Source organism: Miniopterus schreibersii, assembly GCF_964146895.1.
Source record: "Miniopterus schreibersii genome assembly, chromosome: 1".
Classification (NCBI taxonomy): domain Eukaryota; kingdom Metazoa; phylum Chordata; class Mammalia; order Chiroptera; family Miniopteridae; genus Miniopterus; species Miniopterus schreibersii.
Window position 1 is genome coordinate 134927071 of NC_138101.1, and position 22574 is coordinate 134949644.

The following is a 22574-nucleotide window of genomic DNA, read 5'->3' on the forward strand; positions in this document are numbered from 1 at the left end:
GAGAGGTCTAATCTGTGCAGTCAGATGTCAGGATAGTAGTTAATTGGGTAGTCAACACAGGAGTGGCTGACATATGAGTGCTGGTTACCTGGGTTTTTAAAGTTTGTGGCAATTTATCTAGCTCTACAAGTATGCAGGTGCACATGTTTCTATGTATAGGTTTCACTTTATTTCATTTCCATTCCTTTTTAATTAAAGTATAATTTACTTACCATAAAGTGCACAGTTTCTCTATGTTCATTTCAATGTGCTTGAGAATTTTATATACCTATATAATCACCAACCAAACAAAATAAAAATATTTTCAATAATCCCAGAAAGTCCCTTGTGCCTCTCTCCAGTCAAACCCTCCTTCCCAGAGGGAACCACCTTTTGACTTCTATCACCATAGTTCAGTTTTTCTGTTCTTGAATTTATATAAATGCAATCATACAGTACTTGGGGGGGGGTCTGCCTTCTATTGCTCAACATTAGGTTTTAGAGATCCATCTTCTGTTGTATGTGCCAGTGGTTCATTCCTTTTTATCAGAGAAATATTCCTTGTATATCATAATTATTTACACATTCTGTTACTAATACACCTTTGGGTTGTTTCTAGTTTCTGGCAAGTATGAATAAGGTTTCTATGAATGTTTTTGTATGGGTAGTTTGTAGGTCTATGTTTCACTTCTCTTCAGTAAATACCTATGAGTGGACTTTCTGGACCATAGCAAATACCCAAAGTGATTGCATCATTTGACATTCCCACAAAAGGTCCAGTTGCTCCACATATTTTCCAACATTTGAGGTGATCTGAGCCCTTCCAGTGGGGATGCATGGCATTTAATTTCTATCTCCTAGGTGACTAATAATGCTGAGCATTATTTTTAAAAGATATTTTAGCTGGCCATAGAATTTTAGGTGGTCAATTATTTTTCTTTCAGCACTTTAAATATATTGTTTCATTGTCTTCTGCTTCCCATTCTTTGGGGTAAAAAAATCAGTCATTATTTGTATGATTGTTCCTGCATGCATGTAATATATCTGTCTTTTCCTGGGACTGCTTTTAAGATCTGGTCTTTATTTAATTTTTTTTTCCAGAATTTTGATTGTAATGTGCCTAGGTATGGCCTTCTTTGTATTTACCATACTTGAGATCATACTATTTTTTTTTTCAAGTCTAAAAAAAAAGGGCACTAATTCCATCGTGCTGGTCCCACACTCATAACCTCATCTAACCCTAACTACCTCTCAAAAGTTCTACCTCCAAACATCATTACATTGGGATTTAGCAATCCAACATATGAATGGGGGGTCAGGGCACAAACATTCAATCCAAAATAGAGAGGGAGGCAGCCAATATCAGAGCCACCACATCCTAGCAGGCACGGAGCAAAAGAGAAAATACTTCATCTTTCTCTCTCCCCACCCACAGATCTCTTGCCAGTTTTTATCAGTGGCCGAATACAGTAAAAGGTCAAAAAGCAAAGAAAGCCTGGATAATGCCATTCACAGGAGTCGGACTACTAGGGTCTAGAACAGGACAGACAGATGGAGAGGAAGCCTGGATAGGGGTGAAAGGGCAAACCAAGAATAACTAACAAAGGAGGCAAGGAGGGAATAAATCCTGGGTATCCTCACTCCTGTCTCAACAGGTTAGTAAAAAGAATCCAAGAGAATGCTCCATTGTTTCTTATTAGAATTGAGAGTTTACTCTAGGGCTTGACTTTTGGCCAAGGCTCAGATGACTCTTGTTTTCCCGTGTAGTGCTATTATAGCTCACCTTTGAAATCCAGAAATACGGGATTATGTTATTCATTTGGCTCCTTAGTTAATAATAGACAGCATATATGTTTCTCTTGTGGACCAAATCGTATCTTCCCGAAATTCCTATGCTAAAGCTTTAACCACTAATGTGACTATATTTGGAGATTAGGGTCTTTAAGGAGGTAATTAAAGTTAAGTGAGGTCTAAGGAAGGGGCCCTAATCCAATAGGACTGGTGACCTCATAAGAAGAGAAAGAGACACTAGATCTCTCCCTCTCTCCTTCTCTCTCTGTCTCTCTCTCCTTGTGTATAGAGGAAAGACCATGTGAGCACACTGCAAGGAGGCCCTGTCTAAATTAGGAATAAACACTCAGCAGAAACCAACCTTGCTGGTACTTTGATCTTGGACTTCGGCCTCTAGCACTCTGAGAGAATAGATAAATTTCTATTGTTTCAGCCACCTGGTCAGTGGTATATTGTTACGGCAGCTCAAAATGACTAATCTACTTTCCTATTCTCTATACTCTTTATAAAATTTTCTACTCTCTACATAAATAAGGATCCTTCTTGTAGGAAGCATCCATGGTCTTTGCATACAGATATTTCTTGTTTTATAGGGAAATATAATAATATTAAAATATTATAATAATATTAAAATATTTTAGTTTAAACTAATGCTTTAGTTTAAAGAGCTGAGATGGGTCAAAATCCTAGCCTCCTTTCAGATGAATTATCTTAGAACCTACAGCCCAAACCCAGGTGATTGACCACGTTCTCCGCAGGAATTAAAGATCTGGGCGATGACAGAGGAGACAGAACATGCAGAATGAGGACTCCCCGGACACAGCCTTTCCTGACTGGCTGCCTGCTACCTGGCGTGTAGTGTGGAGGGGACGGCCTTCGGTGCCCTGACCTGAGAGTCTATCTACAGCAGTGTTTCCTGAGCAACTATGAGGAGTGAAGAGTTCATGGGAGTTGGATTGAATTTTCTGTAGCAAGGACTGAGCCAGAGAGGGCCATGCCTGTTTTAGTTGTGGAGACTTACATAGAACACTAAAGACCAGATTCTAAGTCCCTCATTCGGTTTGTGAATGTTTACACAAAAAGCATAAGATTACTGGGGCTTTTAAATACAGTAATTAAATAGTTCAAATACAGTGGTAAACATTAATCCCATGACAAAGTTTTCCTGGAAATGTTTCCTATGAGAGGTTTGGAGTCTGGAGAAGAGAGGGGCCTTTCTGGCTGAGCACTTCTGGGGATCAAAGCTCGGGTTCCCTTTCACACTGACATCTACACTATCCTACCTGCAGAGCAATTCCCAGCCTCTTAGGTTCTTAGGAATTACCTGAACTTCGTTCATTTTCCTGAGGAAACTAAATAAATTCAATACTGCTTAGGGAGAGAATATAGCTCTCCCTCCCAGGGCTGCGCACAGCCAGACCCACCTGCACCCCTCTGGGTTTGTGCTCAGCTCCCCCTGCAGCCTGCCTCACTGTGTCTCCCAGAGCGCAGTAGTACACAGCTGAGTCTGCCGTTTGGAGTGAGGATTTCTCCAGGTGGAAGGAGCTGTCACTCTTAACAAGCTTGGCCTGAAACCCTTGACGCTCTGCCTTCTGGTTTTCTGTTGCGCTCTTTAGGAGGAGCTCTGGAGCTTTATTGGGATACTGGACATACCAAAAAAGGAAAGAGCTTAAATAAGTAGTCTGGTATCTGCAGTTCAGGATCACAGGTGCGTTCTCAGGGAGGGTAACAGGCCCGTCAGTCTGGGTCACTGAGTCTCCATTGGTCCCTCCTAAAAAAAAAAAAAAAAAAAATTACTTTGTTATGTTAGAAATGTATAGGAAGAGAGTTTTCAGTTAGAGAAGAAAACTACAAGTTATCTATGATTATAGGAAAATGAAAAATCCTATGATTAGGATAAAATGCTACTTACTGCATATTAAGAAGATCACAAGAACCGAACAGGTGGCAGAAAACATGTTGGCAGAAGAAAATGATCCCTGCTCCCTGGAATACACCAAATGCAGTAGGGCTAGTCTCCCGTGGGATCGCATAGAAACTCCTCACCCATAACCAAGAGCCCCTTCTGTATAACAACAGTCTGTTTTGTGGCTGCAAAGGCAAAGGAGTCAAACCGCCACCTGATGACGAATGCGAACCACATCTGCAGGAAGCGCCGCCCTCTGGTGGTTATTCCTCAAACTGCACCACAACCACTTTCACCCTGTTCCTCCTGGTAGCTGCTGGAGGGGTCGGCGCAGGAGAAGGGGGTAGAACTCAGTGAAAGTGCTAAACACTCGCTCTACAGGTTCACTAGTATTCGCGGGGAAATATTTATCCCTTCCATCATCTCCTGGAGATCTATAGCTTCCCAAGCAATCCCAGGCACAACTTCTAAGCAGCACATGTCCTCATGGTTCTCTAGGTCAGAGGCGATCCCTCTGCCTAGACCGGGCCCCCTGCTCTCCTCCAGCCCTTGACCTGAGTTAGTTTTATTCATCCCACAGACTCAATGCCACAGATGAAACATTAGCAATGTAATTCTTCTCCAATCATCTGTGGTTGAATAAGCGGGTTTTTTCCAATCCATCGTGAATTGGTACGTTCGTAAAATACAAATAAAATAAATGACTGTGATTTCTGTTGCACTGACAAAGGTCGAGCGCTGCAGGAACTGACCTTCCAACCAGAAGACTGGACAAAATAAATAAAACATTAACTTTTGGACACTGGTCTACAGATAGCACAGAGATAAGGAAAACAAGTGAGATAGCTCTAACATTGCCCCAGCTTGCTTCCTGGAGGCAGTTTCTAGGCATCAGTGCAGGGGCACTTACCAAAAATAACCCAGCTGTCTTCCTGTGTTGATGAGACAAAAGAGGAGTTTGGGGATCCAGAAGCACCTAGAATTTGTAGACCAGTGCACCAGAGAGGAGGAATTTGCAGAGAGAGGGAGAGGGAGAGAGAGAAGAGAACAGCAGGGTCAGGGGGTCACTTTGAATCTTTGACTATTGATCTTGTATTGTCCATACAAGAAAGGACATTCACTGAGTTTGGTCTCCTTAGGGGCTCCTGGACCATACTTGAGTAACAGCAGCCTTACATCTTTAGCCTTATTGAGGGACAGGTAACCTTACTTAGGTCACCTGGTTCTTTTTTTTTTAACCCTTACCCGAGGATATTTTTTCCATTGAGGATATTTTTTCCATTTTAGAGAGAGTGGAAGGGAGAGAGAGAGAAACATCAATGTGTGAGAGAGACACCGATTGGTTGCCTCCTGCACATGCCCCGACTGAGGCCAGGGATCAAACCTGCAACCCAGGTACTTGACTTTGTTCGAACCCAGGACCCTTCAGTACTCGGGCTAAAGCCCTAACCACTGAGGAACACCTGCCAGGGCAAGGGAACCTGGTTTCTGAAACACTGTCTTTTTACTTCTACTACATCATTGCTCTAATCCAATTAAATATTTGCCTTTAGAAAGCCAAGTTTACATGCTTAATATTATTAGCCTTGCTCTCTTCATTCCAGAGGCATGTGGTATTTAGCCATCTCCAATTTATTAGTTTTATTAGGGTATTTGGGAATCTCAACTAAAGGTACTGCTTGCTCAGTGTCTGCTGGCTTGTTTATCTCATTTCCTTTGTAATTATTTGTGCTAGTGAAACGACCCCAGCAGAAGATTGAAAAAGGCCATTTTCTAGCTTGTTCTTTCTCTGAGGTCGGGTTTGTTTGTGCAAGGTCTGATCATATTACAGTAAGAAAGCAAAGCATTGTTCCCTGCTTCCATAAGCCATTTAAGGCAGGGGCCCTTGCTATTGCTGACTGCGGTGATATTTTCCTGCAGAGGCTCTCAGTGGCTGTGCTGCCCATAGAATAACAATGGCTATGACTAAATCAGTTTAACACAAAAATAATTTTCTTCACGTGATAAATATTCACCCTAAGTAGATTCTCTCGCCAAATTAAAATTATCTTCATTCTGACACTAAAATCAGGCTCTTGAATAGAGTTATCACGCTGGCAAGACTGTCTGGCTGAACAGATCACCTAGCTACTCTCATGTTCTGGACCCCCTAAGAGGAAGCATTCTTTCTGGAAATTTACAGTTATCTACAGTGTGTGAAGCTCTGTAAAAACCTCCACAGAAACCAAAACAAGACACTATTCCTATCTCAGGTTGCTTTTAGTAGAGTGGGGAGCCGATAAGTCACACAGATCCTACCCCTAATCCTGCCACATTCCCACTAGCTCAGGCCCAGGCATGTGGAATGAGGGATCAGGCTGGAAACAGATAGGTGATGCGTTTATCCCGAGGTGAAAAACCCCCGTCTGAATATCTGATCTCCAGTGGTCAGATTTATTTTTGTCCTTTCATCTCCCTTTTCCTTTCTTAGGCCTGTTTATTATGATGTTTAACCCGCAATGCTCCGGTGTCTAGCACCTGGTGGGTGGAAGCGAGAACGTGGGGGAAGAGGCAGCATTTACCTTCAGGTTCGGGGCCCAGACGCACGCCTCTTGCCCTCTTACTTCCTTCCCGTCTCCTCACACTAGTTCTCTGATGAGCTTCCAGAGGATCTAGTATCGTCTAGCCTTTGGAATAAGTAAAATTAACTTTCAAATGAACATATCTTAAATTTTGTAAAACTGCTTCAAAATAAAAAAGTTCTCCATTTTGCCCGAAATTATTTGAATTAATTGTTGAATTATTTGAGGAATGGTCTCTGGAATTTGATTGATTTGAAACTTGATTAAACTGTGGTCCTTGAAGCCTATGGCCACCACCCCTGTTGGCCTCCTTTGCCCCTTTTCTCAACGTGAGCTTAGGATATGGAGGTAAAATTAAGGCCGTCCTCACCGTGGAGGGGCTTTTTGCTCCTCTCTGCTCCTCACAACTAAATATTTTGGAGATGCAGTGATGCGTTTCTTCCAGTAACCCAGCTCTTGCGGTGGAAGCCCCATGGCGCAGAGCCAGTATGCCTTTGTCAGTGCTTGAGCTGAGCGGGGGCAATGTTGAAATAAAACAACTCAGCTCTACTGAGTCCCTAAGTGCTTTGTCCAGCGCTGTGAGGGATATAAAAGTGCAAGCACATTTCAAACAATTTACAACCTTTTTGGACTGATGGGATATAAACTCAGAACCAGGAAATTCAGTAGAGAGCTTGGATAAGAATGGGCTCTACCCTTGGCTGAGCACCCGGGTTCAAGTCACTTCACCTGTCTGTCTGAACCTTAGTCATTTGTTTTTTTTAATCTATAAAATGAGATTAATTCTCTGTACCTTGTCTCGCTCACAAGGTTATTATGAGGAGCAAATAAAATAATGCTTATGGAAGTGCACTGAAAAATTAGGTGGTGCAGTTGACATATTTTTTAAAATATATTGGGTAATTTATCTAGTCAGGGGACTAACGTGGCCTTGCCTGCCCCCTGAGAACAGCACTTTTATGTTGAACATCAGTCACCTGCTCTTCCTACGTCAGGACCTGGGGTTTGTCATGTCAAGAAAGTGAAGGAGTTGTGGGGAGCTGCAAACTGGGATGTTTACCAGAAGGCATCCCGACCCCTGCTGGGGTGACTTTTCAACAGTGTCAAGATATCCTCTGCCTTTTTAGTAAGGTGAGATGTGGTTCTGTTCTTGTAAAACATGTCAAGGAGCAGCTTGGTGTTATAAAAAGAGTACAAGATTGAAAATCTTATGTAGACCCTAGAAACAACTCTGTCTTTTATATAACAATGGGCACCATGAATTGGGTCCCTACTATGTCAAGATACCATGCTATGTGCCTGTGCTATATATATATATATATATATATATATATATATATATATATATATGCACACACACACATATATATATCTACCTTGTAAGAATTTTATACAAAATATATATCTTATATATACATATATTTTTCATTTAATTATTTACTCAATTCCATGATGTATGTTTTAATATCATCATTTTACAGATGAAAAAACTGAAGCACAGATAAGTTAAAGAATACATCACGCCTGGCAGGCGTGGCTCAGTGGTTGAGTGTCAACCCATGAACCAGGAGGTCACTGTTTGATTCCTGGTCAGAGCACATGCCTGGGTTGAGGGCTGGGTCTCCAGTAGCGGGGCTTCAGGAGGCAGTGGATCAATGACTCTCATCATTGATGTTTCTATCTCTCTCTCCCTCTCCCTTCCTCTCTCTGAAATCAATACAAAAATAAAAATAAAGAAAGAATACATCACAAGTCATGCTGCAATGGATTTGACAGGATTTGAATCTAGCCAATTTCAAATTTTTAGTTTTATTAAGGATAATTTGAAATATATACAAAGTATATAGTCTAGAACAATAAATCCTCATGTGCCCATCAGTTTCATCAGTCAACAACTTATAGTCAATCTTGTATCACTTATACGCCCACCTACATTTCCTCATATATATATATATATATATATATATATATATATATATATATGTATATTTTTTTAAATCCCAGATATCATATTGTTTTGTCTTTAATTAGTAAATGTCTCTAAATTTTTATTTTTAAAAACAGTCACAATGCCATCATCACACTTAAAATTAACAATTCAAGTATTCAACATGTGTTAAAATGCCAATTATTTTAGCTTGTTTGATTCAGAGCCCACTGAAGGACTACACATTGTGATTGGTTGATATGTTTTTTAAGCCTTTTTTAGTCCATAGGCCTCCTCACTCCATTTCATTCTTTGTAGTTTATTGTTAGAAAACTCAGGTTTGTCCTGTAGAGTTTTCCATACTATGGATTTTGCTTATTGTATAATTTTGATGAGCTTCATAGTTTCCTCTATCCTTTGTGCTTCCTGTAAATTGGTGATCACATCAAACGGGCAGTGTCTTTTTAAATCTAGTAAACAACAAACAAAGATGTCTTTCACTTCTTTAAGAAGCCCATTTGGCTGAGTTACTGTTTCACCTCCAGCCAATCTTGTTTCTTTCTGTTTTGATGTGCTGAGGACTGGAGATTGTGGAGAATGCAGGTGTGAAATGGAGGCTAGTACTGCTAACTCCCAAGGACATCAGGTACTGATGCTCTTTTCCAAAGAAAAGGAGACTTTCCTTATGAAGTCAAACTCCAGGGTTTTTAAAGATGACACGGAGGGTGGGCACTAAGCTGTTGGACCTGCGTCCCACCGTCTGGAAGAAGACGGGAATGAGGGCAAACACAGGAGAGGATGCGGGGCGTGGACAGGTTGTGCTGGGGGCCAGGCAAAAGGCAGCTGCCACATGTAGCAGAACGAAACTAAGGGGCCAGGTTCAGGGCTTATTTGTATCACATGCCATATGTACTTACTATCTATTTTATTCCCTCTTTGAAAAAATACACAGTGGGTCAGGTCCAGAACAGAAATTGTCTAATCTAAGTGATTCAAGAAACTGGACAGTGCATTGAGTGAGCAGAAGTTTCTTGTTCACTTATTTAATTTTTAAACTCGTGTTACTTTACTTTATTCTATTTAGGTCCAACTCTAGCCCGGGATCCCTGGAACAAGTTGGCAGTAGGGATATCTTGTGCAAGAGCAGAGGCTCTGAAATGTGGGCTATACCTCAGGCATTTCAGGGAGCACCTGAAGAGAAAGGAGAGCGAAGAAGTAGCAGGAGCTAGAGCCTGATGGCTGCAATGTCACTTTATTCACGGGCTGTTTCAGGGGCTATGCAGAGGGCCCCGGCTGTCTCGCAGGCTGACAGCTCCACATCCACAGCCCCCCACCCTGAGGCTCCCTATACTATAGCTCTGTCTGGGCCTGTCCATATTTAACAAGCCTGCAGCCTGACTCAGGACAAAGCTTCAATCTTTGGATAACCTTTCAGGACTTCCACTCTGCTTGGGAGGAGACTTGATTTTATATACCTTTCCTTCATCCCTCTGATACTGAGGCCCAGTGCTAATTAGTACTTGCACCTTTTAAAAAATATTTGGACACCCCCACTCACTTTCATTCTGTTCCTGGCGCCTATGAGCTTTGGCATTTGAAACCCCACTCTGGCTCGACCTCTGATATCAAAGGATCTCGCCCATTTACAATCTTTTAGTTTCTCTAGGACCTTGGAACTATTTTCATTTTATAAGGGACGTCAGACATTCAGGCATCCCTGGGACTAGAAAACGGTCTCTCCACCTGCCTTGGAACTTCACAGGAGGAGCTGTGGCCTCTGGAGTTCCAGCCCGCAGGTCAAAGTTCAGTGTGGGCCTCATGCTTGGCGAAAGGGCATCTTCTACATTTCCTGATTCTGCAGAACTAAGGAGAGAAAGCCTGTCCAATGCCTGGTGAAAGAAACCATAATATCAAATGCAAATAAAAATTTTTACTTATGAGTTTGTACCTGCTCCCCACTCCCTCCTTTATTGTCCCTCCTTCTTTCTCTCCTGTCCGGCGACATAGAACAGCATCTCCTATGTTGAAAGTAGGTGACTTCCCAAGTCTCTCCTCTCTCCTTGCTCCCTTTGGCTTCTTGGTATTACCAGGGCATTATCATGCAATGTGTAGATATCATGCACCATGGTGATTTCTAAAGCACCTAACCGTCCTTTCCTAAATAAAGGGAGGGAGGTACTAAGCGTTAGGAACTCAAAGATAACAGTGGACTAAGTGTTCCTGTGAGGCTAGTCAAATTTTGAAATGGGCTATTCAACGACGACTTCCTAAGTAAACCTCTACATGTTACAGATGAGGAAACATTCCGAGAAGTTAACAACTTAAGGTCAATAGGTTATTTGTGTAAGAAGCTCTAAAACCCCAGTGCAGTGTTCTCTCTTCCTGCTGTTCCATACTGGATACCACTGGAAAATGGTATCTCCAGTAAAGGTAGAAACCACGTCTGCCTTGCTAACTAATGTTTCCCCAATGCTTACCATAAAACTAAATGTCTCCTGAACTAATGAGTAGACTTGAATTTATCAAAGTGGAACACATGTTCTGATATATGAAATATCAGGAGGAAAAAAGCCATAGTTAAATGAGATGTTAATTCAGATTTGTTTGTCTTATGGATTAGCTTATATATTATAACCATTTAAATTTTTACTTTTAGGTTAATTCATACTGTGAATGGCAAAGGTGAAGATTTTAAAATAAAATAAGACTACATTAAAGTCATTATATATTCATACAGAACTTTTGACGCCTACCCTAGAGGATCTCATGCTCCTAGATCTTTTTATAGGGAAGCTAGAAATCCAGGTTTTAATGTGGTCTGATTTTTAAATGTCGACAACAAACTCAGAGGTTTTCAAACACTGGTGTGGAACAAAAAATAAAAATCTTTGCTCCTGAGCACCTATTGTAACATCTGTAAAAAAAATATATGTTTGGACAGGAAGTAGACGCTGGACAATACCAGATAGGCCCTGGCGGCCGGGCCCTGGCTGCTGGGGAGGGCGGCGGGGGAGGGGGAAGGCAAGGCAAGAGGCTACAGGTTAGGACAAAGTCCCACTTTCAGCATCTCCCTCTGAAGGCGACCTCTACATGACAGCGACACATCCTGGTGCTTTTTAAAAGTCATGATAACATCACAAAAAGAGAGGAGCCAAAGAGAAGTAGTTTGAGGAACATTTGAAATCTGTTGTGCAAGAGATTGTTAGTATGATTATAGGAATAAATAGAAATTAAATCATTTATTCTACTTCATTGAGTAATGATACTCATTTTTTAAAGAAACATTAGTGAAAGGCATTTTATTACAAGTAGATCAAAGCATTCACCATGATAATGAATTCATAAATGCGTGAATGATTCTTAAGATTTAACAACCTATCAGTGGAGTCACCTATGTGCTCTAAAGATAATTAGATCATTCTCCCAGCTCAATAAAACCAACAAAATATTAATAGATTTTCTTGTTGCCCTTTTCTGTTTTATCATATTTAATGTGCTATATATTCTGTCTTAATCTATTCTAAAGAATGGAAGATACATATGCTATATGTGTGATATATGAATGATATAGCTAGACATTCTATATGAATTGAACTAAGGTTTCTTTGCCAACCCCCCACCTGTGCTGACACAGGCCCCGCTTCATCCTGTCTGTGACGGAGCCTCTCCTCAGGAGCCCCCCCTCTCACGCTGACGACTCTGTGGGGCTCCCACAGGCACCCACATCACTGGCATTTCTCAGGGCACAAAAATGCACTGCTGAATCCCCGGGCCGTGAGTCTGCGATGGTGAGATTGATGGAAATGGCTGATTTCTGGAAGTTCAGAGAATATCGACCCTCTGTTTTATTTTGCTCATTGTAAGACTCCCGATGAACAAGGAAAGTAGCTTTCCCACTTGGAGGTTGTTTGTACCAGACTAAGTAATAATTGTAATTGCTAAATTCATACACACAGCTCAAGATTACATCTTCCTTCTCCACCACAGAAATTGCAGACTGGGCTTGAATTACCTTCTGGGTCATGCTGGGTCCTGCAGGAAGGAAAAAAGAAATAGTCTGTAACCACGAGGGTATAAGGGATGAAGTGGCGTAGGACTCAGTATTCTGGTTCCATTGCCCATTATCTTCCCTTTTAAACCCCTTCAGACAATGACCTGCTTCTGCCCACAACCTCCAGGCCCGAGAGGAGCTTGAGTCCTGTGTGTGTGGCCATCCTTACCAAGACAGAGAGAGGCCACGACTGCCTTCAGCACCTGGGCAATCAGCATATTGGTAGCTCTTCTCTTGAGCGAAATGTCCTAGATTCTATCTCAAATCCAGGTCTTAATTCTGAACCCCGTGCTCAAGAGGTACAGGCAGAGTTTCCAGACTGTGTGATGCTCTGCCCCCAGGCAGGAAATAGAGTCAGCAGACATAGGACAAGCTTGCTTGAGTCGTCACATGCGTCCTGTACAGGTGGAAAATGCTAGACTGCTGAGCTAGACCTGATTTGTCTAATTATAGCTTATAGGACTGGAAATAAGCAGCGGGGAAATGGAATCCTGATCAGTTAATTCCTCTTTGATGGAAAATGTGAGACTTTTATAGAATACAATTTATTATGAACTATGGTAAATGCAATGGATAACATAGTTATGTACCTTTCTGTCTTGTATATGCCTCCTTCTGTCCCAAGAGAATCAATGTAAAAAGTAATCAAGGGATTTTAACTTTCTAATAGGAAGGCAAAACTTTTAGTCTCAGTCTTTGTTTCTACCTTGCATGGAATACAGTAAAATTTACTTGAGAAATATTTTGCTGTTAATGAATGATTTCACATCATGCCTCCTGAGTCACAAAATGTGTTGTGCGTGTGCCATGTTCCATAACACAGGGAAAAAACATTTACTTGTGTGTGTGTAAACAAAAACTCAGAAAATTCTACATTCTACTGAGTGCCTAAGTATAAGATTTTCTGTATAACACAATACATGTATTTCTGAAAATCTTCTTGCTCTTCCAAACCACAAATATTAATTATGGCAAAAATTGGGATAGGGAAAATCCTTAGACTATACAACTTTGTAGCCAGAGCATTATCAAAAATAATAGAAATCCTATTAAAAATACAAGCAGAGTTCGATCTTCATTGGCATTTGCCTCTTGTATCATAGCCAGTAAACTCTTTGTAGCTTTAAGCATCGGAACTTGTGTTTCACCTCTCTAGATATACGTTTATGAGAACACGTATTTCCAATAAGACCAGGTTCATCAAAATTATAAATGTAATTGTTCTTCATAAAGCAAGATCAGAGGTGGCGATAGCCCCACAGTCTTTTTATCAGAGGTGGCAATAGCCCCACAGTCTTTTTATCTTTGCTCTCAGTGTCACCCGATGGCTTACCTTGAAAACTCTAAAAATTCATGAACCCATGAAAACAGACTCTGCTTACACTAAAGTGGAATTGAGGCTTTTTTATAATGAGAAATTTGCCCTGATAGTTCTTTGGTTTCACATAAATTATTAATGTGCTTAGAAAAATCACAGAGAACCAATGAAGCTTTCGCATCACGTTGACATCATACCTGTCTTTACTAACCAGGTAACAAAAATAAATCAGTTTGTTTTAATGAGATACTCACTGTAGCAGAACAGGAAATGCTATGCCCTGTACTGTCAATGAGCAGACATAGCTGCCATATCCAGAATGGTTGTTTGTATTTGGAAAATATGGTCTCCATTTCCCTGGCAAACCCCTGCATGTCCCGGGATGAGAGCCGCGGAGCTCGCTGAGGCTCCCGGAGGCTCACTGAGGCCAGGCCCCCCCCCCCGGCCCGCGCCTCGGGTTTGCGCGCAGCTCCCCCTGCAGCCCCGCTCGCTGTGGGGCTCAGGGCGCAGAGGTACGTAGCCGAGTCCGAGGCTTGCACCGAAGCCTTCCTCAGGTGGAAGGAGCTGTCTTGCTTCACAAGAGTGGCCTGAAAACCTCTGTTTCTCACTTCCTCATTATCCGATGAGCTTCTCAGGAGGAGAACAGGCTCTTTGTTTTGATATTGGACATACCAGAACAGAAAAGCTGAATAGGAGGTCTGGTAAGTGCACGTCAGGGTCAAAAATTCCTTCTCTTGGAGGGTAACGGGGCCTTCTGCCTGCTTCACCGAGTCTCCACTGGTCTCCCCTAGAAACAAGTAAAAGCTTTGTTATATTGGCAAGAAAGAGGGATAGTCTCCAGTTTGGCAGGGATTAAAAGGCATCCTAAAAGCAAGGGATAGAACATCTTAGAAATCTTGAGTAAATGTTACTTACTCAGTATCAACAAGATCCCAAGTCCCAAGCAGGAAGGAGACAGCATGGCTGGCGGAGCAGCAGCAGTTTGGGTTGCTAATACCAACGCTGAGAGGGCTACCCCTGTACTTTCTTGATCCTTTGGTGGAATCTTCTATATGATCTTGGCTCGTGTGTTAAGCGAGACAAACTGCCCTGCTCTGCAAAAGGGATGTGTGCAGAAATGGAAGACGTGTGTCAGACCACACGCAAGGCGGCAGCGCCCTCTTGCGGTCCCTCCTCTGTCCTGCAGCCTGCTCTCCACCTTCGATATTTACCTTGGAATGGAGCTTAAACTGTAGACAGAGAAGGGAAGTAGGTGTCTGGGGTGAGAGGCAGAGCTCCAGGGAGGAAGCGCCAAACGCCTTCTGCAGGCTTCACGATGGTGTATGAGGGTGAGACAGCGCGCAATTCTTCAGTCACCCCCTTTAAGTTTCAGGGTGTATGTTTCCCTTAAGACTCTAGTCCCAGCATCTAAGGTCTGCTCACACCGAGTGTTAAGCTAGTTTTAGGCATCTTAGGGTACACTGAGAGTGGGGGGGAAAGCATGATCTGAGTTCTCTCCTTGATATATCCCCCCACTGGTCCCTTCTTGTGAAAACACCCTGCTAGCTCTTCAGGCTGAGTTAGTGCCCACCTCTTTCCCCACTTTAACTGTATACATATCATCACTGTTATTATTATATCATATTAGAATCACCTGTGTCCTGTTTGCAAACTAGAGTTGGTGCCCTTGAGACCAGGAACTTAATCGTATGAGCCTCAGTAGCCAATTTCTGAAAACATACAGTTCCTTAGTTCATAGTTGATGTTCAAAAATTATCTGAAGACTGAATGAACAATGAGTGAGTGGGCACGTCTGGTAGGTACAACTGCCTTTAAAGGACAATTCTCTTACTGACTACTTTTTAAAATTTTATGGTGCCTTATATACACAAAAATTGGAGTTGAATATAAACTTTTTAGGCTCTCAGGTCTTACATCAACCCAAAAACTCCAAATCTAAAAATCCTCATGGAAGTCCTATCCCCCAGGGGTTGGCAAACTTCTTTTCTGTAAAGGGTCAAATAGTAAATACTTTAAGTCTTGAAGTCATTTGGTCTTTGTTGCAACTCCCCACCTCTGCTGTTACAGCATAAAGCAGCCATAGCCACTGCATAAATAAGAGTTTTCCAATAAAACTTTATTTAAAGAAAACAGGTGGCTGGCAGGTTTAACCTGTGGGCTGTAGTTTGCCAGCCCCTGCCTCACCCCAAGAATTTATTCATAGCCCTCCAGAGATCCATGGACTCCAGTCTGAGAAACTCAGCAATATTTTATTTTTTATCGTTCTCCATTATTATCATAGTTCTTTAAGAAAGGTTAAAATATAGGAAATATATGGAATGACTTACTGGATAGAAAGGAAGGAGATGTGATGATCCTAATGGCTAAGATACCTTGGTGCTCAGGATTCGAGGTTAAGAAACAGATATGGTCCCTGCCATTAAGGAGCCACAGAGTAGTAGTGAAAATAGGTTTTAATCAAACAATCAATAAATAAAGGAAAAACTGCACATTTGAAAAGGCAGAGCTCCATGGTTCTAAGCACGCACAATGAGCTTCCTTCAGTTACCGACTCTTGGACAGATGTACAGAATGAGCAGCACTTACTATTTTTTTTTCTCTTTTGAAGGGAGGAAAATAATTTTGGGGGGGGGGGAACACAAGAAAATCATCTAAAATTGCTATGAAAGGGTCAGATGGGAGGAACAGGGTACTTTTAAGAAACTTAATAATACCGATATTATTGAAGGGGGCAGGGGGAGAGAGAGATTAGGAGCATATTTGTGGAATGAAGCTGCAAAAGTAGCAAGATCCTAAATTATTCAAGGTTTCATAGGTCATACTAAGAATTTTTTTCTTTATTCGAAAAGCAAATGGGGATCCAGGTGATTGCATGGTCCAATTGGCACTGGCCAGGTCACTGTCATTGTAGAGCTAAGGACTACATTGAAGAGTGATTGGAGCAAGGGGTTAAGATAGATTTTTATTTAGGATCTTAGAAGTGAATTGGGCTGCAGAGGCTGTGATATTTTCTGGATGACTTTTAAGAGGCAAATTCAACAGGACTGGGAGCTATAGTGAACATGGTATTTCAAAAACGAAAAACTTAATTAAAAACAAAACAAAACATGTGAGTCCTAATATACCATAAACTGAGGGTATAGCAGAAACCGCTCTTTTCCTATACAATGCCCACCCTCTCCTACTTCTTACTAATAGAACCACAGTTTTGATGTGGGTGTCAACATGTTGAGGTAAAAAAAAAAAAATCCTGATATTCCACCCTCCCTTGCAGATGGGAGAGGTGTAGGGACATCGAATACCACTCTGGTAAATGAAATATAAGTAGAAGCTGTTGGTGGAGTTTCTGGAAATAATTGACTCAGCCAGCATGTACCCATTTTTCCTTTGACCTTCTCTTTCTTTCTTCCTGGAATGTGTATAAAGTGGATGGATCCCTGGCAGTTTCTTGAAAGTATAAAAACATGAGTGACACCTTAAGGACCAGAGAACTGAGCTAGAAAAACCCTCTCTCCCTCATAACATGACAAAGCTAGCATACCAGCCCTGGATTGCATGTGAGCTTCTTATTGTGAGAGGAAAATAAGCTCCATCTTTTACAGAACATTATTATTATTAAGTTTTCTGTAACACGAAGTGGAACCAATCTCTGATACATATGATGCTCATTAAAAATAAAAGTCCATCGCCGGGCTGGGCATGGCTTAGTGGTTGAGTATCAGCCTAGGATCCCGGAGATCGCAGTTTGATTCCTGGTCAGGGCACATGCCTGGGTTGTGAGCTCGATCCCCAGTTGGGGGCGTGCAGGAGGCAGCCAGTCAATGATTCTCTCATCATTGATGTTTCTCTTTCTCTCTCCTTTCCTCTCTCTGAAATCAATAAAGATATATTTTTTTAAACTAAAAAAATAAAAGTTCATCATTTCATCAGAGACTGACTAAGCCAGGATAGGTCCTAATGACCCAGATTGCAGAGGTGCTCTCGGTGACTCTGACACAGGTGATGATGGTGACATAAGGTCTGCATTTGGGAATCACCGCCCTGTGCGACATTTCCTCCCCCACTTTTTTCATCAGACCTACACATAAGTACAAATGCCCAATTTCCTTTACAAACACATTTTCAGTAGTATCAAAACTGTATCAAGAAAACTATATTTCACATGTATTTATCTTACTAAGAGCAAGAATTAATGGCTGGAAAACTGTTATGTATTTGACAACAGAAGTACCCACTTTCAAAAAACATTTCAGGACATGGTAGTAGAGAACATACATCTCTCACTGAGATGGGGGAAGATGATAGAAAACTGGGGTTTGGAAATCGCACAACCCATAAATGACAGAATGAGATTCATATCTGTGCATCTGTTATTACAATGTTTCCACTGCTCAGCCTTAAAATGAAAAGTTCAGTTGAAAGAGTCCTAAGATCCGTCCTGATTCTTTCTTTTTTAAAAAATTCTGCCATTGTATTTAGGAATTTTTTTTATTGTTGACAGTATTAGAAATGTCCCCATTTTCCCCCACTTTGCCCCCCTCCACCCAGCCCTTGCCGCACCCCAGGCCTTCACCACATTGTTGTCTGTGTCCATAGCTGCATAGATATTCTTGCTAATTCTAACGCCTGATGAATCTACTGTTTCCTATACAGTCAAAAAGAATGGCAAACAGCCTCTAGCCTATTTCATAAATGTTTTCAAAAATTGATTTTAAGGTATTTTATGCATAAAATAGAGTGAGGGATGTGGAAGAGGGGAAGGAGGGAAGAAAGTTTTGCTGAAGCTTTGACGAAAGGAAAAGAGGAAGAGAATATTGGCTGGAACAGTGTATGGATTAGGGAGTGCTAGGAGAGTGATGTGGGCTGGGTGTCTGCAAAACTAAATCTGGATGCTGGTCAGTAGGAAACAAAGAAATATTAAAGTTTTGAGCAAGGAGCTGATGTTATGTAAGAAAACTATTTAAGCCCGGGTGAGCGTGGCTCAGCGGTTGAGCGTCCACCTGGGATCCAGGCGATCGGGGTTCGATTCCCGGTCAGGGCACATGCCCGGGTTGCGGGCTCGATCAATGACTCTCTCATCATTGATGTGTGTGTGTGTCTCTCTCTCTCTCCCTCTCCTTTCCTCTCTCTGAAATCAATAAAGGTATATTAAAAAAAAAAGAAAAAGAAAACTACTTAAGAAGTTTATATTTTAATCTGTCCGTTCTCTCATAAATAGTTTGAAAAGTTTGTGAGGAAATTTAGAATAGTAGTTAAAAGATATCACCTACCTCTAAGAAATTAAGGAACTATCCACTGCCTCTCACCAAACAGGACAAGAATCTAGTTCTCTTAATATCTGTATGCATTTGGCCATACATACAAAAAGTATATCTAGAAGCAAAAAGGAAACCAGAAACGTTGTTGTCTTCTGGGGAAAAGAACTGTGAGGTTAGCTAACTGAAATGAAAGGGAAATGTTTTCTCATTCAAAAATGAAATAAATGAAAAAATATACTCATTACAAATATGCTTTATTCCAGGAACTCAAGGATGGGTAAACATTAGAATATCCATTAATATAATTCTTCAAGTTGAAAAATACAAAATCCATGTAACCTTGCAAAAATATAGTAAACTTTAAAATATGTTTCTGATATAAAGTCTCAATTAATTAAAAATAAAATGTCTAATTATATTACAAGATAAAGAATATCATTTCATCAGCAAATGTTATACCCAATAGTCAAAAACAAATGCCACTTATTTTAAAAGATAACATTACTCATAAATAGTTATTGAACAATCTCCCAACAATAACAGTATAATATAAGACAAAGATTCTATTTATAATACCAAAAGTGTTTAAATGTCTAGGAAGAAAGTTAAGCAAATTAAGAAAAGTAAAAAGCTTTTATAAGAAATCCAAAACAAAGAGAAAATGTATATTTTACACATTCATAGGAATTAATGTTAATATTAATGGGAAGATATAAATTATAAATTTTGTACTGCTTAAAAATAATTTTTAAATTTAATACAACACTAGCCAGAAGAGAAAAAATTTTCTTTCATACAGCCTTTGAAAAAATGTAATCTGGAGAGGTAGCACTTTTTCCTTCCTATCTGAAATTCTAAGAATTATTCTCTTTGTACAGGATTCATAAATGTTAACAGGACATAGCTGTGTATTGACCTGGAGTCCCACTTCCAGTCCTATTAGACTTTGGTCACCCTTTCAGCCTAACACAATTTTTTTTTATCTCAAATAAGTTGTAAAAACTTATATGTTCTAGTTAGACAAAGAAAGAGAAAATCACCTACTGAAGAATAAGGTTAATTTCCACTGAAACAGTAAATGCTAGAACAGCACTTCTCATAATGTATGTCTGTGGATCACTGGAGGATCCCAAGACTCTTTCAGGTTGTCTGCAAGGTAAAAGCTATTTTTAATAATAATACTATGATAGATATTTGGATTTTTCACTGTGTTTACACTTACATTGATAGAGCAAATGAAATCGCTGACATCTTAACACAAGTAAAATCAGTGACACCAAAATGTGCTAGTAATCATTGTATCTCCTTATCACCACCACATACTTGCAAAAGAAAAAAAAAGGTTACCTAAGAATGTCCGTGATGAAGTAAAAAAAATTATTAAATCTTGACCCTTGTGTGTACATATTTTTAATATTCTGTGTGATGAAATAGGAAGTACACATAAAGGACATCTGTGGTATACTAAGTATGATGGTTGTCTCAAGGAAAAGAATTGTTACGTTTTACATTTGTTCTTACATGAATTCATTTAACATTCCTTTACTGAGTACATATGTGTGCTGAGCCTTGTGTTAGAAGGTTAGGTAAAAACCAGAGAGAACGCAAGGGCTCTTCTCTGGAACATTTATCCCAACAGGAAGAAGAGGCAACCCAAAGTTTAATGCACTGTGATAAGATAAAAATAAGGTGCCAGGATAAAAATAAATACATTGGATAGTTGTTAGGAATGGAGGGTGAGGTGTAGCTCCAGAAGTCATGAGATGCTTAAAATAAAAGAAGCACCACACTGGGCAGGCCTTTTGGGGGGTTTGGAAGCAACATATGGCACATGGGGGTGAGTGCTGCTTTGACCTATTTAGAGTCCCCTATAAAGCTGCCAGCTTTGAATGGGGCCGAGAGCAAGAGGAGACTCTACAGCAAGTTTGGGCCTCAGTGCAATCTGCTTTGCCACTTTAGTCTTATGGTCCAGCAAATCCAACACTGATGCTTGAGTTTCCACAGTAAATAAGGTGAAGAATTTGGAAAACACCAATAGGAGGATTATAATATTGTCCTCTAGTATTTGGGGGGAATATATGCCCATTTCTTCAAATAACTATTCTTTGAGAAATGGCTTCTGGCTTGCTAATCGACCTCGGTGAAGTCGGAATATCTAATTTAGGAAAATCAGGAGACCATGCAGCCTGAACTTCCATCATGAACTAAGTGTTGTGTGACCTACTTAGCCATGTTGGTCATGCCCAGGAGCAATCTAGTATCAGGAGGAAATAGTATATGAAAGATGGGGCTCAGGCAGACCCCAAAAGTACAGGTAAATCGCATGAATAAGTGCCTCAGATTCCTTTGACACCAACTTCTCTTGTATTGTCTACTCTCCTTTAATCCATGCCTACAGCCTCCTAGGGAGTTCCTTAGTCGGTTAACTAAGGAAGAAAAAAACAAAGCCTACTTTCATATAGATTTGCACATTATATTGGAACAACACAAAACTAGCACTGTAGCCCCACTAAGGGACACTGGAGAAGGAAATGCAGCACATTCCCCCAAAACATTAGGGGATACACTTTGGTTACCTATATTATAGAGTGAGAGATGGCCAGAAGTACCGATCTACATTGATTTATGAGCAGTTACTGATGGTTTTACTGGGTGGTAAGAGACTTGGAAGGAACAGGATTTGAAGGTTAGTGACAAGGAAATCTAGGGACGAGTTTCTGGGCACAGACCATAAAGATAATTATGCTCCATGTGAATACTGACCAAGGGAAAACCACTAGAGTGAAAACTCTTAATAACAGACAATATGATACACTCTATGGATGTGTTAGCAGCTTTCCGCAGCCACCCCAATGCTTGCTCAATGATCCCATGAACAAAGTGGCCTTACTAGAAGGGATGAAAGTTATGCATGAGCTCAAAAACATTGATTTCCTCTTACCAAGTTTGACCTAGCTAATGCTACTTCTGAGTGCCTAATCTGTCAACTACAGAGACGAATGCTGAGCCCTGATATGGTGACGTTCCTCAGAGGGACTGCCCAGGCATCTGGTGAACCGTTGATTGCATCAGACATCTTCCATGATGGAAATGGGCGAAATTTATCCTTACTGAAATAGACACATATACTTGTGTATGGATTTGTCTTCCTTGTTTATAATGCTTCTGCCAGCATCAACTTCATGAACTCACAGAATACCTAATCTCATCAAGATATTCCCCATAACAATTATTCTGATGAAGGAACTATTTTCATAGCAAAAGATTACAACAAAGGGCATTTGCCCATGAACTTACCTAGTCTTACCACATACTCCATCACCCATAAGTGGCTGGCCTCTTAAAATGTGGAATGGCTTGCCCTTGCTGGTGTTTCTCAGTGGTTAGAACATCGGCCCAAACACCGAAGGGTCACAGGTTGGATTCCCCATCAAGGGTTCATACAGGGTGCAGGTTCAATGATCCCCAGCCCTGGTTGGGGTGCATGTGAGAGGAAACCAATTGATGTGTCTCTTTCGTGTCGATGTTTCTCTCTCTCTCTCTCTCCCCCTTTCTCCCTCCCTTCCACTCTCTCTAAAAATCATTGGAAAAAATATCCTTAGATAAGGATTAACAACAAAAAAAGGTGGAATGGCTTACTGATTTGGTTATGACTCTAACAGGAATAAAACTCCCTGAAAAGATGGGATTCTGTCTTGCAAGATACAGTGTATGCTTTATATCAGAGACCATTATATGATGTTGTCTCCCACATAGCCAGGATGCATGGGTCCAGGCATCAAG

At 40.8% G+C, this 22574-nt stretch overlaps 1 long non-coding RNA gene and 1 gene segment (V, D, J or C); both read right to left on the reverse strand.

Annotated features, from left to right (window-relative positions):
• The window catches only part of LOC308556969 (T-cell receptor alpha chain constant-like), a 543909-nt gene that overhangs the window by 468691 nt on the left and 52644 nt on the right, over nt 1–22574 (reverse strand).
• LOC308556977 lies at nt 11387–14688 on the reverse strand. Its single transcript, XR_013998779.1, has 3 exons — nt 14449–14688; nt 14206–14320; nt 11387–12196 (listed from the first exon to the last, which is right to left on the reverse strand). It is a non-coding gene; the product is annotated as an uncharacterized lncRNA (long non-coding RNA).